The following is a 21,729-nucleotide window of genomic DNA, read 5'->3' on the forward strand; positions in this document are numbered from 1 at the left end:
TGGACCAGCACAATATTACCTAATCCGAACGACAGTGATATAATAATCAAGTTTCATGTAGTAAATAATTTTTTTCATGATATTTTTCACATCTAATAAAATTTTTTTAAAAATTTGTACTATTCGTTTATTATTTACCGGTACATTTTTCTTACCTTTGCGTTGCAACATGCCGGCACACAGCGATGCTGTCTTGAAGAGAACGTATACGGCGATCCGTTTCGTATAAATGTTGACCGTATGGCGAGCTAGGACAGGAGTCTGAAGAAGAGTGTTGAACCACTGAGCCAAGCCGCGGTTTTATTTACATTGAAACTCACAAAGTAACAACGTACGTTTTACACGCAAATCGCGGGACATTTGTTTACTTCCGGCTGTTCCCTTAACTTAGGGTGACCAAACGTCCTCTTTTGCCCGGACATGTCCTACTTTCACGTAGTATCCTCGTCGTCCGGGCGGGTTTTATATATTCATAAAAATGTCCGGTTTTTATGATTTTCCACGGGACCAATTTGAAGAGAATCCCTCCGGCCGCTGGGTGGCAGCGCCTGCCTGCGATGACATAGCTCCTAGTAGTAGGGAGGGAAGAAGTAGTTCTTCTTGTTTTTGTTGGCAGTTTACCCCTATCATGAGGCATTACAGCCATCTACTGGGTTGACGATTTGGCCACAACGCCTGCCCAATTGTTAAGTTTTTTACGATAAATACGTATATAATGGCAACTGTTGACTTCTGTCAGAGCTTTGACTGTAAAATCCCGTTTGGTGTCGCATCGTAGCTCTGCCGATGATTGTAAACTTTTATAGCAAAGTTTGATTTTTGCTTTAGCTAGCTATCAGTAAGCTAAACCGCACTAGGCATTATGGGAAACGTAGTTTTGAACTGCTACGTTTGGAAACATGCTGGTTGAATAGTTTGTCAGTTTATTTCCGTTTTTGTTTGTGTGCAATCTAGAACTTTGAATGAGAATATCAATTGAATGGGAATACAATTTGTCAAGGACAATTGTCGGTAATTTATAAAAATGTTTAGCTGGCACATAGCCTACTGTGAGTATGTGTATTGACTGGACTACATTTCTATGGGTCTGCATTATATATATATTTTTTAAGTCGTCATTTTTTTTCAAACTGCATTTTTCCATCCAGAGTGAGGGGCACACTATACTGTAAATATATTAACGTGATATAGGCATCTTTGAGTGAACTTCGAGTAAAATTCAAGTATCTTGAGGCCGGGTTGAGTGTCCTCTTTTTTGGAAATCAAAATATTGTCACCCTACCTTAACTAAACTCTTCCCCCCGGGGGAAGAGTACACTACACAACTAACTAACAACTACACAACTTGCCAACATTAGTTCCGCTGGTGAATTCTGTTAAAACTCGCTACAAGTCCTTACTTTGTGAAAATTATTATCGTATACTGTGAGCAATTTTACCACAGATAATTAATATTCTATTTCTAAAAAAAATATTTGACAAAAGATTAAAAAATGCTGCAACCGCGTACTTTATAAAAGTTCGAGACACAAGACTTATATATTTTTTGGTGCTAAAATTAGGGTGCACTTTATACACGGGTACAAGAATTTCCCCTAGATTTTACGGGTAAAGTTGGGGTGCGCGTTATACACGGCTGCGCCTTATATTCGGGAAATTACGGTAGTCACCAATTTGTAAGGGCATACGTCACTACTTGTAAGATTGTCAACGGCCTCGAGTTGACAGGTATGTAAAAGTACTTTTCCAAAGCCATTAAAAATGTGCGTGAGTTTGCTTAATATCAAGTATGAAATGAAAACTGTCTCTAACGATAACTGCAATGACAAAATATTGATTTTTTTTAAAAACTGTTTTGTACCTCAACTGTATGCAGGTGTGGTTTGTCCATCAAATATGACGTCATTTCCCTTCCGGGGCTCCTGTGTCTTTAAGGCGAGACGTGAGGGGGGAGGGGCGTGGCCATGTGAGCAACCTCCTGCATTTAGGTACTCAAACGCACGCGAAACCGTTCATGCACTGCTTGCTCGACTTGCTCACGTTGTCACGGCGGTACCCATTTACGGAATACGTGACAGTTCCACCAAGAAAGACACTTTTTTTCCCTACGCGGCTCTGGTGTCCACTACTGAATTTTGCGTCTAATTTCATTGGAGGTGTGCATCTTCCTTCCTCCTCCATTGTCAAACTGCTGGGGGCCTCAACGTGGGACCGGCTTTTTATGAATGGGATGCTAAGGTAAGCGTGATCTCTATTTTGGATTAAAACCACTAATTTTGACGTAATATTGCTAGTTATTTTGGATGATGTGTCATTTTTGGGAGGTGTTCAGTTTGGGTCGAGGGGAGGAGGGGGCACGGGCAGTGGGTGTGTAATATGGCAGCTGATGCTTTTGTGTTGGTGCTACTTATTGTTCCGTTGTTCACGCACACGTCTCTTGGAGCACTGATTTATCATATTGTGTCAGTTTCATTGGAAAATCTAATATACAAGCACGGCTGTAAGCCATCACGTAAAAAACGACTCAAACATCGTGAAATATCATTTAGAATGTGTCTCTTACATCTCAAGAAGTGCAGAAGCTTTAGATTTCTCGTTTAAGATATTGATTTTGATTAGTTCTTGGTTTTTATTTACTTTCTGACGTGTAAATGTTAATTTGTGAACTTTGGAAAACCTGATAAAGTCACATTATGCCTGTTTAGGCCTTACAAGTAAGTGAACATTTTAACTTGTATCAAAATCTTTATTATTGGCCAAGTTATGTTCGAAACACTTGAATTTGTCTAGTAAAAATGCACTGTGACCTAAAAGTACTGAGAGGTCTTCTCTCACTCAGCAACTTTGCACTAAAATGTTCTCTGAAAAGACTTGAACACAATTTTTTCAAAATTCTTGCCACATCAAACTCCACAAAGTAATTAATTAATGCCAATTCCAAATTTTTTAGACCTCTGATTAGGGAGAAAATATTTAAACGCAAAAAATATAAATACTTATTGGCGCATCCATTTTGTGATGTCAATTATACCCACACACATGCACGCTAATTGACTCGAGTGCAGGTGATAATCAGTATTAAAGCAACACCAGGTAACTTTTCACTCTATAAGACATATTTTCCATAACATTTGTGATAATATGTCGACTGACAACTGGTTGAACTAGGGCTTTGCTGTATGGAGATACAGATCTTAGCCCCGCCCAGGGCTATCAATAAAATGGATAAACATGACCGTCAATGGCATTAAACAAAGTAAATGCCTTTAGAAATGAATGGGAATTTTGGACGTCCATGGCCTTCAATGGCATTGAATTCCATATGCGTCAATGTAATCGGGGACATTTGGAGGACACCTATTGATATCTGGTCATTTCCTGTTGATTTGAGGACATTAATTTTTTTGCCATTGAAAATGAATTGGCAAAATTTTGGACATCCATGGCCGTCAATGGCATAGGTGTCAAAGGAGTCCAAGTACAATGGCATCGGTAGAATGGACAAACATGCTCGTCAATGGCACTAAACAAAGTAAATGCCATGACACCTTTTTTATATCTTGAGGGGTCTGGCTCGCTTTCACCGGCCCAAATTAAGTTTGAGGAGGGTGGGAGGAACCCTGCAACACAAAAAAAAACACTACTTTACGGCATACATCACTTCCCCCTTTCATTAAAAAGACTGAAGTCGATGTAAACGCTTTGGCGCAACTTCTGCAAAGGTGGCAGAGCAACAAATGAGACAAAAAGTTTTGTCAGAAGAGGAAAAAAATGGAGGCTACCAGGGATAAAAGGATACACAAGAATAAACATTGGCCCGGCTTTCACTCGCTGCCCCCCCCCCCCCCCCCCCGCCAACCGAACTTGTCAGAGCTGACACGAAGCCACATGGTTGTTAACCGTCACATGCTATTGTTTAGCCACAACTGGATTCATTAGCTTATTACTATTCATCCTTCACACAGCCGCTGGAAACAGAAATGTCGTGTAGTCCATCTTCAGGCGACCGGGAGATCAGGATTTTACGACACTGTGCAGGTGTGCGCTGGGCCTCATGAGAAACGTATTCAGCCTTAAGGCAAAACACTACTGCTTTTGTCCACCGGCATCACTAAAATCGAACAAAACTGAAAAGTTAGTGTTGCTTTAATGACATCACAAGAAAGGGCGGTAAATTTTGGATACTCACATTTGAAACTTGTTTTTTTTAAGCTATGCTTGTTTTTTATGCTAAACGTTTTCCACTCGGACAGACATGATAGAGGTTTTGTCTTTCCTTTGAAAGTTTTAAGCCATATCAACTAAACTCAGCATTTCTGATTTTCCTTTTTGATGAATTAGCCTTTAATTTCGATAGGAAGCTACCACGGCTAACATTAGCATCAATACTACAGTTAACTAAAGACAGATGATGGATAGTTACAAACTTGCAAGCCAAATTCTATTTTTGCTTGCTTTAGCATGAAAAAAAATTTTTTTTTTCTTTATCGCATCAAAACTTGGCGCTAACTAGGGATGACCCCCGATCCCATCACGTGATCGGAAATCTGTCCCGATCACGTCAATTTTACAAGAATGCAATCGGGTGAAAAAGATCGGTTTTAAAATTTGTTGGGGATGTCCCGATCGAATATTTTTGCACCCGGTTCACCTGACTTTAGTGCTGCAATGATTATTAGATTAACTCGAGTAATTCGATTAGAAAAATGATTCTAATTAAATTTTGCTGCTTGGAGTATTTGTTTAAATAAAGTGGCTTTGGAATGGTTTGTTTTTGAAAGTGTTTGCATTCAGTTGTATTAATTTAGGTGGATACACTGCCCTGCGGTGGCAACAGTGAATATGAAATAACTCATTTCACTTGAGGCTCATCTCAGGTATTTTAATTTTTTTATGTTCCTTATCTGATTACTCGATTATTTGAACTAACTAGTTCATCATCTAATTGACTACTAAAATAATCGATAGCTGCAGCCCTGAGTTTGAGAATCTGCAGATACCAGGTCCTGATTTTTTTTTCCCCAACAAAACTTCCAAACGAGTTACTGTCCCAACGTGCCGCCTTCATAATGTGAGTTATTTTTGCACAAGAATCACGTAGAGAAATACTTGTATTTATTAAATGTTTAATTGAGTGAGTCCACTCAAACTCATTCACACTTTGACGCTCACAAAGCTAAGAACAGCTTCTTACTTTCACATTGAGTTGCCATAGCACACTTAAGCAAGTGAAACGATGATTGACACATTTGTGCCTTTGATCGTAAAGCTGCCAATCTACTCTGGCAAGATCAAAGCTACAAACCTGTCAATCATTGTTAATTTTAAGTACCAAACACAAGCTGGACACTTTGGCAGCACTGCTTAGCAGAAGAAAGGGTGAGCCGATGTAGAGCTGCACGAGCAAGAAGCAGCAAAACATATTTTATCATTAAAAACTCGATCCTTTTCACCCGATTCTGATCCTCTAAAAAATGGCGCGGCAGATCCTCAAGATCATGTGACTTGGAATCTAACTCTAGTGTAAAAATATGTGATCGGGACAACTCAAGCGATAACTGCATTTTAGATGGATATGATTGATGCAAAACTCTTTCGGTGCCAATTAGGAGAAAACTAGTGAATTAAAATCCAAATCTTGGCTTCCTACAACATTTTGCTGCCAGATTGGACATCCATCACCGTCAATGGCAGTCAGTTACATAAAAGACATCTAGGGATACCTGACTTAATCACTCCATCAACACTTCACCTTTTCACCAGGACACAATGTAATCAAGCGTCTTCGTGTGAGGCCTGCTTTGTTTTCGCAACTACCAGTGTGTTACCTTTGACCCCTCTTATCCAAACTGCACTCGAGGACTGGGGTCCTTCTTTTGTGACATGTCAGTGGACGCCCTGATGGATTTAAATGTATGTGGCGGCTCCTCTTGTGTCAGCGGCTCAGCCTATTTACTTACCAAACTTAGGGATTTAGCCTTCTAGTTTCTTCATTCTTTCATTACAAATGACCTAAGTGTAGAATACGGGTGGGAAGCTCTGGGTAGTTTATGATACGATTTGCGATTAAAAGCTCACGATATGGCGATAGAACAAATATCGGAAATCATTATTCGACAAAACTAAGAAACAAACCAACAAGCTTTTTGTATTGAGTTCATTAATTCTACACTTTTAGATCAGTTGAATTTTTGTTTTATCACAGACATTTTTTTTAGGTTGTTTTAATTACCTGACATGTTTTGGCGATGATGACAGCGTAAGTAGTCGGAATTTTGCCAGAAATTTTGATACAACCTGCATAAGAGTTTGCATAACATTAAACTGTGTGAATTTGCTAAACTGCAAAACTCGAGTAGCAAGCTGCTTATAGACCCTACTCACATGACGTCACAACCACGCCCCCGCGCCATATTGTCCGTCAACTCGTCACTGTTGATGCATTACCGCTACATAAATTCATCCTATTATGGCGTGTTTTTCTGCTCGTTAACATTAATAATCAAAATGGTGAAGGTGTGTGTGGTGGTCGGTTGCAATAAAAGAGATGATAGACGGAGAGGCAAGGCAAGGCAAGGCAAATTTATTTATATAGCACAATTCAACACAAGGCAATTCAAAGTGCTTTACATCACATGAAAATCATAAAAATCACATTTAAATCAACACAACGTAGAAACGAAGACAAAAGATCGCATTTAATCACAGAATAAAAATAAATAAATAAAATAAAAATAAAACAAAAACTACTATTAATAATAATAATTGAAATCAGCAATGGAGATAAAAACGAGAGGAATAGAAAGCAGGTAGATTGAAATATATAGACAGTTATAGATATGCAGTGCTAAACAAAAGCGTTTTTAGCCCTGATTTAAAAGAGCTAACAGTTTGAGCATACTTCAGACGTTCGGGTAACTTGTTCCAGAGGTGAGGAGCATAATAACTAAATGCTGCCTCACCCTGCTTGGTTCTTGTTCTTGGAACATGCAGAAGACCGGTTCCAGACGACCTTAGGGGTCTAGATGTCTCATAGGACTCTAACAAGTCAAGCATGTATTTTGGTCCAAGGCCATTAAGTGTTTTGTAGACGAGCAGACGAGAGACTTGAAGTTCTACCGGATTCCGAGTGACCCGGAGAGGAGAGCGAGATGGGCTGCTGCAATTCGACGAGAAAACTGGGCTCCAAACGATTACCACAGATTATGTAGTAGTCATTTTATATCTGGTAAGATGCATTTAATATATATTTAGAGGGTTTGGGGCTGACAACCACAATTAAGATCATTGCTAGGCTAATCGCCGACAACATACACTCAGACGTTGTGAATGAACTACCTGAAAATATATAATTATAACGGGATAATAAGACAGTTGTCATACAATTAATTTACAATTTCACTATTGAGGTCAAAAGCCAAAAAATAAATTCAACTAGGGACAATCTGGCGTAGTGCTATCGCACTTCATATTTATTACATATGATATATGTATGTAGTGAGAGTGCTATCGCTAAACCATATAAACATTAAAAGCCCTAGCTCCATTGACAAATGACATGAAATACGTTAGACTTGACAGTGGATGTTAGCAAGAACAAAAGATTTTGAATTGAAAATTTCGTAACTCACCTTCCCGAGCACAAGATAGATTCCTGCCGAATTTTCATGGACGAGGACCTGTTTCACCCAACCAGCATGTGATGATCACTTAACACAGACCTTTTTAGAGGCTAAAGCAACATTGCATATTCTCGCTTGCCAAGAAAAGAAAACATATGTTACCGTGTGTGCAAGCGTGACTGGAGAGGATACTGCACTGGTGAGTGGGGGTGCGCAGCAGGTGGCATGAGTCACACAACTAGACACTCCTAGATGCAGGTTAACTACACATAAAATGTCACGCATTGTGACCATGTTACGGAAACTTGCGCATTTCAGTCTCGTTCTCGTCTCTTCAAACGAAAACTGGCAATTGTCTTGTTATGTTTTAGTCTCCCAAAACACATTTTTAGCTTATCATCTCATCATCGTCACGAAAAAATGTTCGTTGACGAAATAGTTACGTGACAGTCATCGTTGACGAAAACAACCTTCAGTGCCATTGACGGCGCTAAATCTCCAATTCAGTCAGAGTGAATCGGATGCTTAACGCTGTCAATGTCAGCCAGTGAGCTAACGAAGACACTATTCTAATGGAAGATTTTGGTGGCAACCTATCGGTTACTTATTTAAACGATATATCAGTTCTTGGTGGGAGCATATCGATAACCTTTTGGGCTACAAAGTATCATGATAGATTACATTCTCGATTATAGGCGTGCGAAATTTCATATTCTTGGATTATTCGCGATTCAGCCGTGGAAGATTCGAGAACGATTCACAAACATCCAAATTCCGATTACTGGATTATACCAGGTAAAGCGGAAATAAAACTCAGTCAGCGTGGTCTTCGGGACACAATGAGGAATGGACAGAGAGTAAATATCATGTTCAACTCATGCCGCTAGATAAAAAAACAATCATACCTGACTGTGGTTGACAGCCGCTACAAACAACGCCCAGTGGCTACAAATGTAGCCACATACGGCTACTGTAGATATCACATATATGTGGAACTAGATGCTAAATGACAGACGGTGGTGTTAGAACATATAAAGAGAAGTAGATGCGAAGTGATAGACTTGCCGGCGTTGGTAAGCAGCCGCCATCTTAAAGCAGTAGACTTCTCTAGAAGGCTCTGTTGTAACTAGGGGATGCACGATATCCATTTTTTGAAACCGATAACGATATCGATAACTTCCTGCTCCTCAAGGCCGATACCGATACGATAACCAATAATATATAATTTTTCAATGTATATTCACCTGAGTTTTTGAACACCTGTAGTTCAAAAATACTCGTGGTTGATTCAGCATAGATTTGCCTTTGACCGAACCAGAATTTTCATGATGACATGAACATTATTATATTGAACAAAAAAAAGACAAGAACAGTTTTGACTTCAAATAAAGTGGCCATATTAATTTTTTCAAATAAATATAATTTGAGTCAATCACAATCAATCAGTCTATCATTGACGAGGTGTTCCCCTGAACAATCAGCACTGATCTAAAACAAACATAAACCAAACAGGTTTTGTGCTTTGCCAGCAGAAAAAACTTGGAGACGTGAGGAGAGGAGACTTTTGTCATGTTGGTCTATGAAACTTTCTTAATCTGGCAGTTATAGAACAGCAAGCCTATCAATAACCAAAACATAACACTGTAAAATGCAAACATTTGCTAATTGCCATAGTAAGGTTTATAACTCCGTGAAGGAAAAATATGTCCTCTAGAATAGTAACAAAACTTTGCATACTGGCAAAAAAGGAGCGGAAACAAACGCACACATCCCAATCCGACACCGTGCCAAAAATATTAAGAGGCCCCGATAACATTAATTGTTATCGGATTTATTGGGATTTGCGTCATAATTCCTATTATCGGACCGATAATTATCGTGCACCTCTAGTTGTAACGAATCTACCGTATTGGCCTGAATATAAGAAGGCCCTGATTATAAGAGGACCCCCTCTTTTTCAAGACTCAAGTATGGAAAAAACTTTTTGAACACGAAATTAATTTTTATACAGTAAAGAATTACAGTATATCCGAAACAAATGATTATAGCAATATATTTGAGAGAAAAAGCAAGTTATTTTACCTCATTCAAATCTTAATATCTCAACATTTAAATATGTAAACTAAAGTGCAATCACATTTGTAAATTAATAGGTTCTGGTTTTTTAAATATAAATAAACCAATCTATTGTAATAACAAAATTGCAATAAATGCATTAACCATCTAACTGTAACTGTAGTCTTGAAACAAATCTGAATAAGGAAAAACATTGCAATAAAATAATGCAAACTGGTTAAACTTGAGAGTAGTTGAGATCTGTCATGACAGAACATCGCTTCAATGATATCTGGCGCCGTCTAGCGTCATAAATGGGTATAATGTCTAGACGGCGTATATAAGACCCCTTACTTTTTCAGTCTTATTTCAATGCAAAAAAACAGTCTTATATTCGGGCCAATACGGTAATTAACTTTTTATCTAAAATACTCCTAAATCAGTGAAATCTTGACTTGAATCTATTTTTAAATGATGACAGTTTTACAGTTTTAAACTTTGACATGTCAAAAGTAGACAGAAGGGAAATTATGGAATAATGGGAGCAATTTCAACAACTTTAACGGTTGATTCACAACATTAAATTAATTGAACGTAGTTTAAAGCTGCTGAATGGGGACATGGATGTTTTATTTACTGTTATTAACTGTTAACTTGATACGGAAATAGTAGTTTGGTTTAGCTTGAGAGGATTTTTTTTTTTTTTTTTTTTACAATTTTGGAACTAATGTACAAAACATTAAAAGCGGGGTGGGTGGGGTTGCATCAATAATCGATTTATTAAAGCAGTAATGTGAAGTAATTTCATAACATGCCAAATAGGGTCACAATTAAAGTAATTAAACATTGTCCAACAAATAAAGCATGAAAACAATTATTTATATGTTGTATATTTGACAAAATAATCGCGTTTCCGAAGTTTGAGCCTGAAAGGGGACGAACCCAGAAGTGATACGTCACACCGGGAACAGCGATGGCAGCTCCATACATACGGCCGCCATACAAAGCCCTTCAAGCAATGATTCAAACAGCGATATAAGCGATAGATCGAGCGCAAGGGAGGAGATCCAAGTTTTTGAAGAGTTGGAGGAAGAAGAGGAGGTTGGAATTTTATGTTGGACCTAACATGTATTAGCCAGACGCTAATCAGGATGCAAACAATGTGCCTAGACTACCTGACATGGAATGGATACAAGACCCATCGAGATTACAAGATTGGTAAGATATAGGCTGTTATTATTTTCATGATTTGAAGATGCAGGCATTTGCACATAATTTTATGTTTTTGTCTATCGGATGACATTGTTAAAAAAATAATAATCAGACTTCATGTTCATTTTGGCAGATCAGGCAGCTCTCGTGCATATAAAATAATAATATAAAAACGTTGGGGGGAAAGAAGGAGATGAGTCGTTGATGGCTTTCTCCACTTTATTGTGGCAGCAATAAGAAAACAAAATAATAGCGGACTGCCGCCACATTCGACCGCGAAGTTTTGCTTCTTGCTGATCTCCTCCTCGCCTCCTACTACTCCAGCGTCTCTTAAACGGATCGTGCATAGTGTCTTGTTATGAGCTTTTTGTTTACAAATGTATCGAACACACGATGTGCTGACAACTTTGTTTCTTTATTAACACGTGGAGCTAACAGTAAAACACAGCTTGGGGCTCTCGGGAAGAAGTGGCGTCTAATGGCGTAAGGAAATGTAGTTTTTTCATAAGCGAACAGATTACAAAGCACCACTTCAGTGTTGTCCCGAGACTACATTTCCCATGATTCACGGCGTGACCTGCGCGCTCGCTGATTCGCTGCCAGACATTAAAAGCAACTTGTCACCTGTCAGCGGCTCTTGTACGTAAAACACAAACTAGAGGGCTATCAAGCGATCACCGTGAAAGAAACGCCGAACCGTACAAATGCAATGCTTGAAGCATGAAGGTGGAAATACATAATACAAATACAAATAAATGTGCACAAACTCACCGGCGGTATGTGTCTCTTACAGCAACGTGACCGTGAATTACCGCGACGCCAACCCGCTTATGTGCACATCCACACCCCTTTCCAGATTGACAGTGGATTAACCCTTTCGGACAAGATCGTAGATGACGCACAATTTAAACACGCTTAACCTAGCGAACGCAACAACTATGATCGGGGATTGCCACGAGTTAACTTTCGGCTAACGTCGCTACCTTCTAATATTCATCCCACAACAGTTGGCAGCTCTGCTTTGACAAAGTCATCAGTCATCTATCCAAAAATCACACTTTTTGGCAAATCCTTGATCATAAGCAGACCGGTTAAGGAAGCAGGCATCTTCGAAGTGTTTGCAGCAGAGAACACTACTCGATGATGGCGTGAAATTCATTCGCTTCGTGCAAACGAAAGATGTCCATTTACGTGCCCTGCTATCCTTTGGCCACTCATACAACTTTTCGGTTGTAGTGAGAACAAAACATCGCCACACACCGCCGTGGCATCTTACCGAGAAGCAATGCAACAAACAATACCGTTCTATGGCGGACTTCCCTCGCACTTCCCGGTGTGACGTAATTTCCGAAGATTTCCTAAGCATTTTCGTTGTCAAGGGCGTTGCTATGGGTTAAACAAAGAATCTGGAAGGGTTGCGTAAAAAAATAAAAATAAAAATAACGAAAATATGCTTATAACTGTTCAGCCTTTGATATTATTCAAAAACATGGTTGGCAAACCTTACTTCACATTACTGCTTTAAGTGCCCAATGATTCCCACCTCTATTTTCGATACATTGTCACACCCTTGTGTAGAGACGGTGTTCGTTTCCCTTTGTAGCATCTAACAATTTTCCAAAAAAGGATCTACAGCATGTTATTTACAGTGTCCCATGTGTGAACACGTCTGTGCGCTTGTTGCTGTGTGTTAATGTGCAGCGTCCGGTCCTTTCACATTCCAGGAAATACCAACATAAACTGTTAGTTGTTATCCAAAATCGCCTCCCAGGATGTGAAACTGCTCTCGAAGGATGCACGGCTTTACATGTGGTCTCCTTTTGCCTCATTGGCCGGAACTTCCTGTCGAATAGTTATTAGCTCAGTTTAACGAGAAAACTGCAGTTTTTTAGCGACTGACTACCGGGTTGTGATCATTCAGTTCTCCAACAATGTTGAAATGACTAATATTACATGGCTAACGGGACAGGATGTCAGTGATAAAGGAGATTGTTTTGGCAACACTGTCACAAACCCTTTCAAAGAACAAACCTAGCCCGTTTTTACCCGATCGTTGTGGTGTAAACACACCTTTAGTTTGTCATGAATCCCTTGGTAAAATCTCTTTTGTTTGGTCTTTTTATGATGTTGTCGGTCTCGCATGTCACTGTGTGAAAGGCTTTGACAGTGGCTTTTGTTTGCTGCCATTGTTTTCTTCTTTGCCGTTGTCATTGTGACCCAGCATTCACTGAAAAAGCATCGATTCTGTTCGGGTTGAATCGCTGGCACGTCGTAGGTCTCGGTAGGAAGTGCTTTGACCTGTTTATTCACTGACTGTTTAACGCTTAGAAGTTGAAACGAGTTTCAGAGGTGGGTAGTAACGCGTTACATTTACTTGAGTAACTTTTTGAGAAAAGAGTACTTTTAGTAAGCTATACTTGCAACTTTGGGCTACAATAGTCGTGACATTTTTCTTCTTGATTCTACATATTAGATTATACTTTTTTTTTTGCCAGTGACGCCAACAGTGGCTCAACTAGTTTCACCTAATGAGACGTCGCAATAATAATCACATGACTCCATGATACCAATCAGACTCAAGCTTGCAGTTCTATGATCATGCCGGCCTGTATACTCACGTGGTGTCTTTAAAGCACCGTGAAAAATTAAGTATTTGACATTGAGCACAGACTTCAAGGTATTGACGGGTAGGGATGGGAATCAAAATCCGATTCCAATTCGGAACCGGTTCCGACTGTTTCGAGGCCTCGACATCACAATGAAACAGCCTTAACGATCCCTTTAACGATTACTAAAGACGCGTATTGCGTCGTGACGTGTCTTGTTGTCCAGACGCATCAAACTAGCATGGCGCCAAGAACCGCTCGCTCCAAAGTTTGACTACACTTCACCAGGAAAGAGTGTGAAAATGAAAGGTTACGACTGGTAAGCACGAGCATTGCAGCCATAAACATAACAATGACAGCACGTAGGTTCAAACGCTCGAAAGTGTGTCTTCACTTCACGAGGAAAAATTACAACAAAGCGACTTGCAGTCATTGCAACGTGGAGATTACTGCATCGGGAGGGAATACGACTGCGCTGTCCTCACAGAGAGGCTAAGGCTCAGTTCTAGCTATATAGCTAGCTAAACTCCCAAATGACGATGTAGAAGACGTTGGTATAATTTGCTGACTTTATTCAACCATCACTTGAAGAGTGAAACTAAGAATAGAAATGAAACAAATCAATTTTGTCCCCAATAACAAACAGGTTTGCATCAACGTAAATCAGCGATGATTAGCTGCTAATAACAGTATGGTTAGCATTCGTTCGCTAGCATTAGCACATCGTTCAAACCACTACACAACTGGATTTAAGTGTCCGATCGCGAGTGGAAACACAACAACAACAACAACACAAAAGATGATACATACAGGCGTTGCCTCTGTAGATATTAACATTAACAAAGAACGTAGGCTCGTAGAAGTGTTTCCCTCTCTCACTTCGCTCGCTCACTCGCTTGGATGCGGCATTTCTTCGGGTGCCGAAACTGCGGCCCGCGGCCCAAATACGGCCCGCCTCCACATTTGGTCCGGCCATTTTGAATTTTTTTTTTTTCTCAATCGTGTTATTTATTTCCTGGCCTTTTTCCTTGAAGAATTCAGAGAGGGTTATTTGGTTATTATGTATTTAATTAATAGTGTTTTTATTATTAATTATTATTATTATTATATTATTATTTTTATTTTATTTACTTTCATTCCGTGAAGAATCCAGAAAGGGTTATTTGATTGTGGCTTTCTGAAAAACAATAATTTTTTACATTTATGCACTTCTGCAATCGTCACACTTTTTCTGTTACAAACTGACCCCGGCCCCTCATCAGAGAAGGGAAAAATCAAAACGTTTGTTCTTCTTTTCCCCCAAATTAGAATCGATAAAGAATCGAATCGTTAAGCAATATCGATAATGGAATCGGAATCGTAAAAATCCTATCAATTCCCATCCCTATTGACGGGTCAGATTGGTCATGCTCTGCGCCTCGCATTCAAGTAGGTGGCCACTAGAGGCGTGCGAAATTTCCGATTTTGAGATTATTTGCGATTTGGCTGTGGAAGATTCGAGAACAATTCACAAAAATCCAAATTCTGATTATTGAATTATACCAGGTAAAGCAGACCTAAAACACAGTCAGCGCAGTCTTCGGGACGCAATGAGGAACGGACCGAGAGTAAATATAATGTTAAACTCATGCCGCTAGATAAAAAAACAATCATACCTGAATGCGGCCGACAGCCGCTACAAACAACGCCCAGTTGCTAGCTGCTAGTGGGGAGAACAAGTATTTGATACACTGCCAATGGCCCATTGGCAGTGTATCAAATACTTGTTCTCCCCACTGTATAGACCCTACCCACGTGACGTCACAACTCCTTCCTCCTGACTGGTGCCGCCCAATTGTCCGTCAACAACACATCATGTTTACCTGTTACGGCTACGTACATTCCTCCTATTTACGACGTGTTTTTCTGCTCGTTAACATTAATAATCAAAATGGTGAAGGCGTGTGTGGTGGCCGGTTGCAATAACAGAGAAGATAGAGGGAGAAGACGGAGAGACTTGAAGTTCTACCGGATTCCGAGAGACCCGGAGAGAAGAGAGCGAGATGGGCTGCTGCAATTCGATGAGAAAACTGGGCTCCAAACGATTACCACAGATTATGTAGTAGTCATTTTATATCTGGTAAGATGCATTTAATATATATTTAGAGGGTTTGGGGCTGACAACCACAATTAAGATCATTGCTAGGCTAATCGCCGACAACATACACGTATGTATGTAGTGAGAGTGCTATCGCTAAACCATATAAACATTAAAAGCCCTAACTCCATTGACAAACGACATGAAATACATTAGACTTGACAGTGGATGTTAGCAATAACAAAAGATTTTGAATTGAAAATTTCGTAACTCACCTTTCCGACCACAAGATAGATTCCTGCCGAATTTTCGTGGACGAGGACCTGTTTCACCCAACCAGCAACGAAGTATTTATAAGCCTCCAAGCTCTTAAAGTTGTTCAAACTTTCGTGAGAATAGGCTGATTTTGTGTGGACAAGATAGTTGTACATATCAGGGTAGCTAGCAGATGTCAGGCAAATACGGCGGAGACAGCGGGTCGAAAAACATCGATTTAGGCATCAAATATGGATCTGGCGAATGGATAAACTGAAGCTTTTCCACATAACGCCTTTTATGCAACGTATCAAGTGAGTTTACGGCATCCGAAAGCACCGGGTCTTCCATGAAATGCATTATAAATTGCTCGATCAATTGAGACCATTGATAATACAGACACAAAATGACGGACAAGGGGGCGGAACCATACAGCGAGCACGTGATTTTGTGACGTCGGTGGGTAGGGTCTATATGTAGAACTAGATGCAAAATGATAGATGACGGCGGTGTTAGAACATGTATTATTGAACAGAGATGCGAAATGACAGACTCGCCAGCGTTAGTAAACAGCCGCCATCTGAAAGCAGTAGACTTCTCTAAAAGGCTCTTTTGTAGCGAACCTAATTAACTTTTTAGCCCAAATATTCCTAAATCGGCAAAATCTTGTCTTGAATCTATCTTTAAATGATGAAACGGTTTTAAAACTTTGACATGTCAAAAGTAGACAGAATTATGGAATAACGGGAGCAATTTTAACAACTGTAACGGTTGATTCACAACATTAAATTAATTGAATGTAGTTTAAAGCTGCTGATACAGAATTGCGACTGGAGTATTTTATTTACTGTTATTTTTGTATTTTTGTTTACTGTTATATGTTAACTTGATACTGAAATAGTAGTTTGGTTTAGCCTGAGAGGATTTTTGAACAATTTTGGAACTAATGTACAAAACATTTTTAAAAAATAAATAAATAAAATAAATAAAAAGGAGGGGGGTGCATAAATAATCGTTTTATAATCGAATCGGAGCCTCTGAATCTTAATCGTAATCAAATCGTTAGGTGCCCAAACTTCTCAGCTCTAATAATTTGGCTTCAAATTAGTTGCATGTGCACTTTGCAGGACAAGATGACAGTCATTTTGGATCAAATGAACACTTTTAATGGGCTCTGATTGGCAGACAACAAGAATGAGAGTGGGTTTCTCACCTTTTTCATATTCGGCACCTAACTAGCTTTAAAATGACTCATTATGCATTTTGTGTGTTTTTTAATATTTATAAATTTTAATATAGTTTGTGTTTTATTTAAGAATAACAATTTATTGCATTTCAATAGGTGTTTTATTAGGATGTATTGTCACTATATTCGTGGGTTAATAGGTTTAATAAAGACAACAGGCAATAATATCACATATCGCAATAATTAATGAGACAATGTATCGCCTACTAAAATTTGTTATCGCGACAGGCGTAATTGTCACACCACTACTCCGGTGTGTCTCACTGTGTAATTATGGCACAACATTGTACGGATGCCATAATTTCCTTCGCGCATTCCTTCCACCGCTGCCAAGAATGCAAGAACAGGTTTTCCACAGTCTTCAAGTTTCACGACTTGACGGTTCTCCCGAGACACCTTTCTCATCCCGTCCTGGTTGACCACATGTTGGCGGGCCGCGTCAGCATTCCAGCGAGCTCCTGGCTGTCCAACCTCAATTGTAGCTCGCCCCGCCCACCAGGGGCACTGAAAAGTCCAGCTGGCAATTTTGCCGATCATTTCTCTATATCTGCTTTGAATCTGCAGTGGGTGGTTTAGTTTTCTAGTTACGAGGTGTTGATGGAGATATGATTTGATGCTTTGCTTGGGTTTGTTTATGGGAGAGCAGGCCGGGGTGGATTTTCCCCAAGAGATTTTTTTCCCCATACACTTCCTGTGGACCTCAATCCCCACCTAAGAACAGTGAGTATGGAGTAGGGCTGCTGTAATCAATCATTTTTTTCAATTACTTGACTAAATAAATCAAGTTATTCTCAGCTTAACATTATTTGATGATGATTGTTTGGGTTTGAGTTGAGCAGGTCAAGCTATTGCTCCTTCCTTCCCAGCATGGCAGCGATTCCTGAGATTTTGCATGAGCTCTCTCTCGCGATAAACTGCAGTTTTGTCAGCCACGTGCTCAGGGTCCGAATTTCCTGCATCAGTGTGTTCTGCTAAGTCTAACATGTCTGTGACTAAATCCCGAGAAAGCTCATGAAGAACCTCAGCAATCGCTGCCATGTTGGGAAGGAAGGAGCAATAGCTTGACTAGCTTGACTTGCCTAGTTCAAGCCCACCCACCGAGTTTGATGAGCCAATGGCAGACAAATTTATTTCATGCAGTACAAAGGGAACAAGAGTGCAAGAATGAGAAAAAGTGAAATAGTTAAATGTTGAAATAATAATGAAATAAAAAAAAACGTTCAATGGATAAATGTTGAAATGTTAAAAAGGAAATGAAGTGGAAATGTTAAATTCAATAAAAATTGAAATAAATATCGAAATAAATATTGAAATTTAAGTATTTTAATGACACATTAAAAAATGTGTTTAATTGTGTATTTAATTTTTGCACCCCTGGTCTTCCATATAAAACGATGATTCAAATGATAAATATTAATTACTTACCTTTTTATGGCTGGGTTTAGTGCTGCAACAATTAATCGATTAACTCAAGTAGAGCTGAAACGAATACTCGAGTAACTCGAGTTAAAAAACTGATCCGAGTAATTTTATTCACCTCGAGGAATCGTTTAATTTTGCCAGCTCTAAGCATCACATTTTGCCCGGAGTACTTTTAATGCGGGACAACGCGTTGACGTGAAGTGCGTAGAGGAAGAACCAATCAAAAAAAAAAAACCTTACTGCAGCCGACAGCCGCTACAAGCCACGCAGACGTTCCTAAAAACTACGCCCGCATGATGCTACAGTGGTAGCAGGTAGCTAAGTTCTGATGCGTCTCATAGATATCATATGTAAGCAGAACTACATGCGAAATGACAGACAGGGTGGCGTTAGTAAACAGCCGCCATCTTAAAGCAGTAGACTACATAGCGCTAATAAATAAGATTAACGTTACTGGCACTAGCTCACGTAATGTTAGCCCTGCGGAGGGCTAGTTTTCTATCAATGAAGACCACTGTCGATGCGTGGCTAACGTGTCTTACATACAGGCTTTATTTAATCTGTGAAAACATAGCGCTGTAGAGTGATGAGGGTGTAAAATAAAAAATAATGCTAACTGTCAATTTTAGCTCAGTAATCATTGCTGGATAAAACACCAAGAAGCACTGTTCCCTAATATGCTCCAATACAGCAGGTATCATACGTACATTTATTTTGAACACTGCAAAAACTCAAAATCCTATCAGGACTTGCAGTTAGTTAGTTTGCACTTAAAACTTAACTAGAACTTAAAAATAGTTGAAAAAGAGTTGCTCGAGTATTCGTTTCAGCTCTAGTATCGATAATATCATATGTTGATGTACTTGAAGGTTCCCACCCCTAATCAATGGCCATGAAGCATGATCATTGATTGCCACAATGACCAACCACAATTCTGTATAGAAGCGGTGCTCTGGTTTCTGTTGTCATGTGTAGATGTAGAAGATGGAGTGTAGTGTCTGGAGACTTCCGTGGCTGTAAATGTAGCACAGACAAGTCATCTCCATTCAGGGCATCGGGGGTCGGCCGCCAGCCACGTTACGCCAGCCAAGAATGCTTTCATTTGCTCTTTTAAAAGCAGTCCGCGCTCATAACATGTCAATCGGATTTTCTTTTTCTTCTCGCCAGCTCGCCTCTTCTTTCGTCTCATGTCTGCTGGAGATATTCTTAGACACGGCACAGTTCTAGTGATATCACGGCGAATGAGTTCTACTCATTGGCCGCCACTGACATTAATAGATAGGGTTCCGTTCAGTCCGCGCGGCAGTTCCCATCCTTCACTGACATAACGTAATTTTCAAACCCAAATAAAATCTTAGGGCCAGCTAACCGAATTTAGTGGCACTTATCTACCAAAGAAGTGGCCATTTTGTCCGTCTAATTACCGGATTTTGCGTGTGTGCTGTCGTCAGTAATGGGGCGTCTGCAAATGACCAGCAAGCAAATTGCCCACTCAACGTCCCGCATGTCATTTCCCCCTAAGGTCATTCACTTATCCATTCAGGTCAATGTTTTCAAAAGGTCCAGACACAAAACCCAACCCCCTCTGTTCAGCAGAACACACACACACTGTACAAAGACGGCGCATCAATAATATGAACGCAATGTACTTGAGTGCACATCCGCCTCTTGTGTATTGGCACCTTTTTAGAGCGCTGCTATCGACAGGAAGTCAAATGTTCTACGCAGGAAGTCAATATTTTCCTGCCAGTCCTCATAAATTCTGGCTATTGCTTGGATGTTTTATGAAGCGTATTCATTACAAGTGATTTGAGCTCTGGGCTCACAGCCAGTGTGTGTGTGTCTTTGCGTGTGTGTATTTACAAAGACTTCCTCGTGAGATGTCACGTGAACAACATGCAAACGTATGATTTATGGGCTCGTTTTCTTATATAGAGCTTGCTCTGCTCAGCCCTCCCACCGTGTTAACAGGATCATATTTAAAGGATCCCCACCCATAAAAAAGAAGCTAGGTATTTAATTGATAGTTATGTGCGCATAAAACTGGCTTCCCATGGTGGATACTTAAAATGGGGTAAAGATAAATAAACGCATCAGAGTGTTCGTCGGGTAGTTTGACTTACTCACAGCCATTGACGATGGTAGACGTCCAATCCAATGACAAATTAGAATAGAAGAAAAATTTTAAAAGAAATACCAGTGCCGGAACAAATGTGAACAGGGCCCGCTAAGCCTGTCGCGATATCAAGGGCGTAGGTTTGCATAGGGACGGTTGGGACAAAACACTACCAACTTTTCAGGACGCTCAAATTGTCCCCACCAACTTTTAAGCAACCTTATTTGCGTTTGCGTTATGTAATGACTTCAGTTATGGGAAAACAACATTAAATGACCTTTATATGTTTTAATTGTTGTAATTGACCCCACCATTATTAAGTGAATTATTTTAATTATGTTTTGATTTACATGTACATCTTTTCACTTGCTGAATGTGCCGGTCCATTTGTTTTCCTCCTAAACGCACATTTGATTGGCTGATGACTTGATCCTCACACACACGCCCATTAGAGATATGAGAAGTTTTTTTTTTTTTTTTCCCAGCCAGCAGCAGCCACTGTTAGAAATGTAAAAAAGACATCCTTGTTTTGGAAGTGGGGGACACACCATTAATTTTGCTACTGTAGGTCCAACATGCATCAGTGTTAGCATAAGATTAAACTGTGTGAACTTTCTAACCTGCTTCGAGAGAAGTGTCCTTCTCTTTGTGTTTTCTACTGTTAATTATCATGCACCTCTAATGTTATCGGTCCGATAATTATCGGACCGATAATAGGAATTATGACATCATCCCAATAAATCCGATAACGATATGTTATCGGCCCTATTAATAATATTTTTGGCACGGTGTCGGATTGGGATGTGTGCGTTTGTTTCCACTCCTGTTTTGCCAGTATTCAAAGTTTTGTTCTGTTCTAGAGGCCATATTTTACCTTCACTGAGTTATAAACCAGACAATGACAATTAGCAAATATTTGCATTTTACATTGTTATGTTTACAAGTTCTTGAGAGGCCTTTTGATTATTGACAGGCTTGCTGTTCTACAGTATAATTGCCAGGTTAAGAAAGTTGTTTCATGGCCCAAGATGACAAAAGTCTCCTTTCCTGTTGCACCAAATGTTTTATCTGCTGACAAAACACAATACCTGTTGGGTTTATGTTTGTTTTCAGTGCTC

The 21,729-nt window shown here is 39.6% G+C and overlaps 1 protein-coding gene across 3 annotated transcripts in view; it reads left to right on the forward strand.

The window, feature by feature from the left end:
- The first annotated feature begins 1,939 nt into the window (after positions 1-1,939).
- Positions 1,940-21,729, forward strand: part of LOC130904683 (cdc42 effector protein 4-like) — a 36,932-nt gene continuing 17,142 nt past the window's right edge. The window contains exons 1-2 of one of the 3 annotated variants that reach the window (XM_057817618.1): positions 12,748-13,238; positions 17,720-17,793. The gene's annotated coding sequence lies outside the window, so the exon portion shown is untranslated. Of the gene's footprint in view, positions 2,239-12,747; positions 13,239-13,566; positions 13,815-17,719; positions 17,794-21,729 lie in introns of those variants that run through there. The other 2 variants (XM_057817616.1, XM_057817617.1) reach the window with 2 other exon arrangements.

The sequence above is a fragment of the Corythoichthys intestinalis genome, chromosome 16 (assembly GCF_030265065.1).
Source record: "Corythoichthys intestinalis isolate RoL2023-P3 chromosome 16, ASM3026506v1, whole genome shotgun sequence".
Classification (NCBI taxonomy): Eukaryota; Metazoa; Chordata; class Actinopteri; order Syngnathiformes; family Syngnathidae; genus Corythoichthys; species Corythoichthys intestinalis.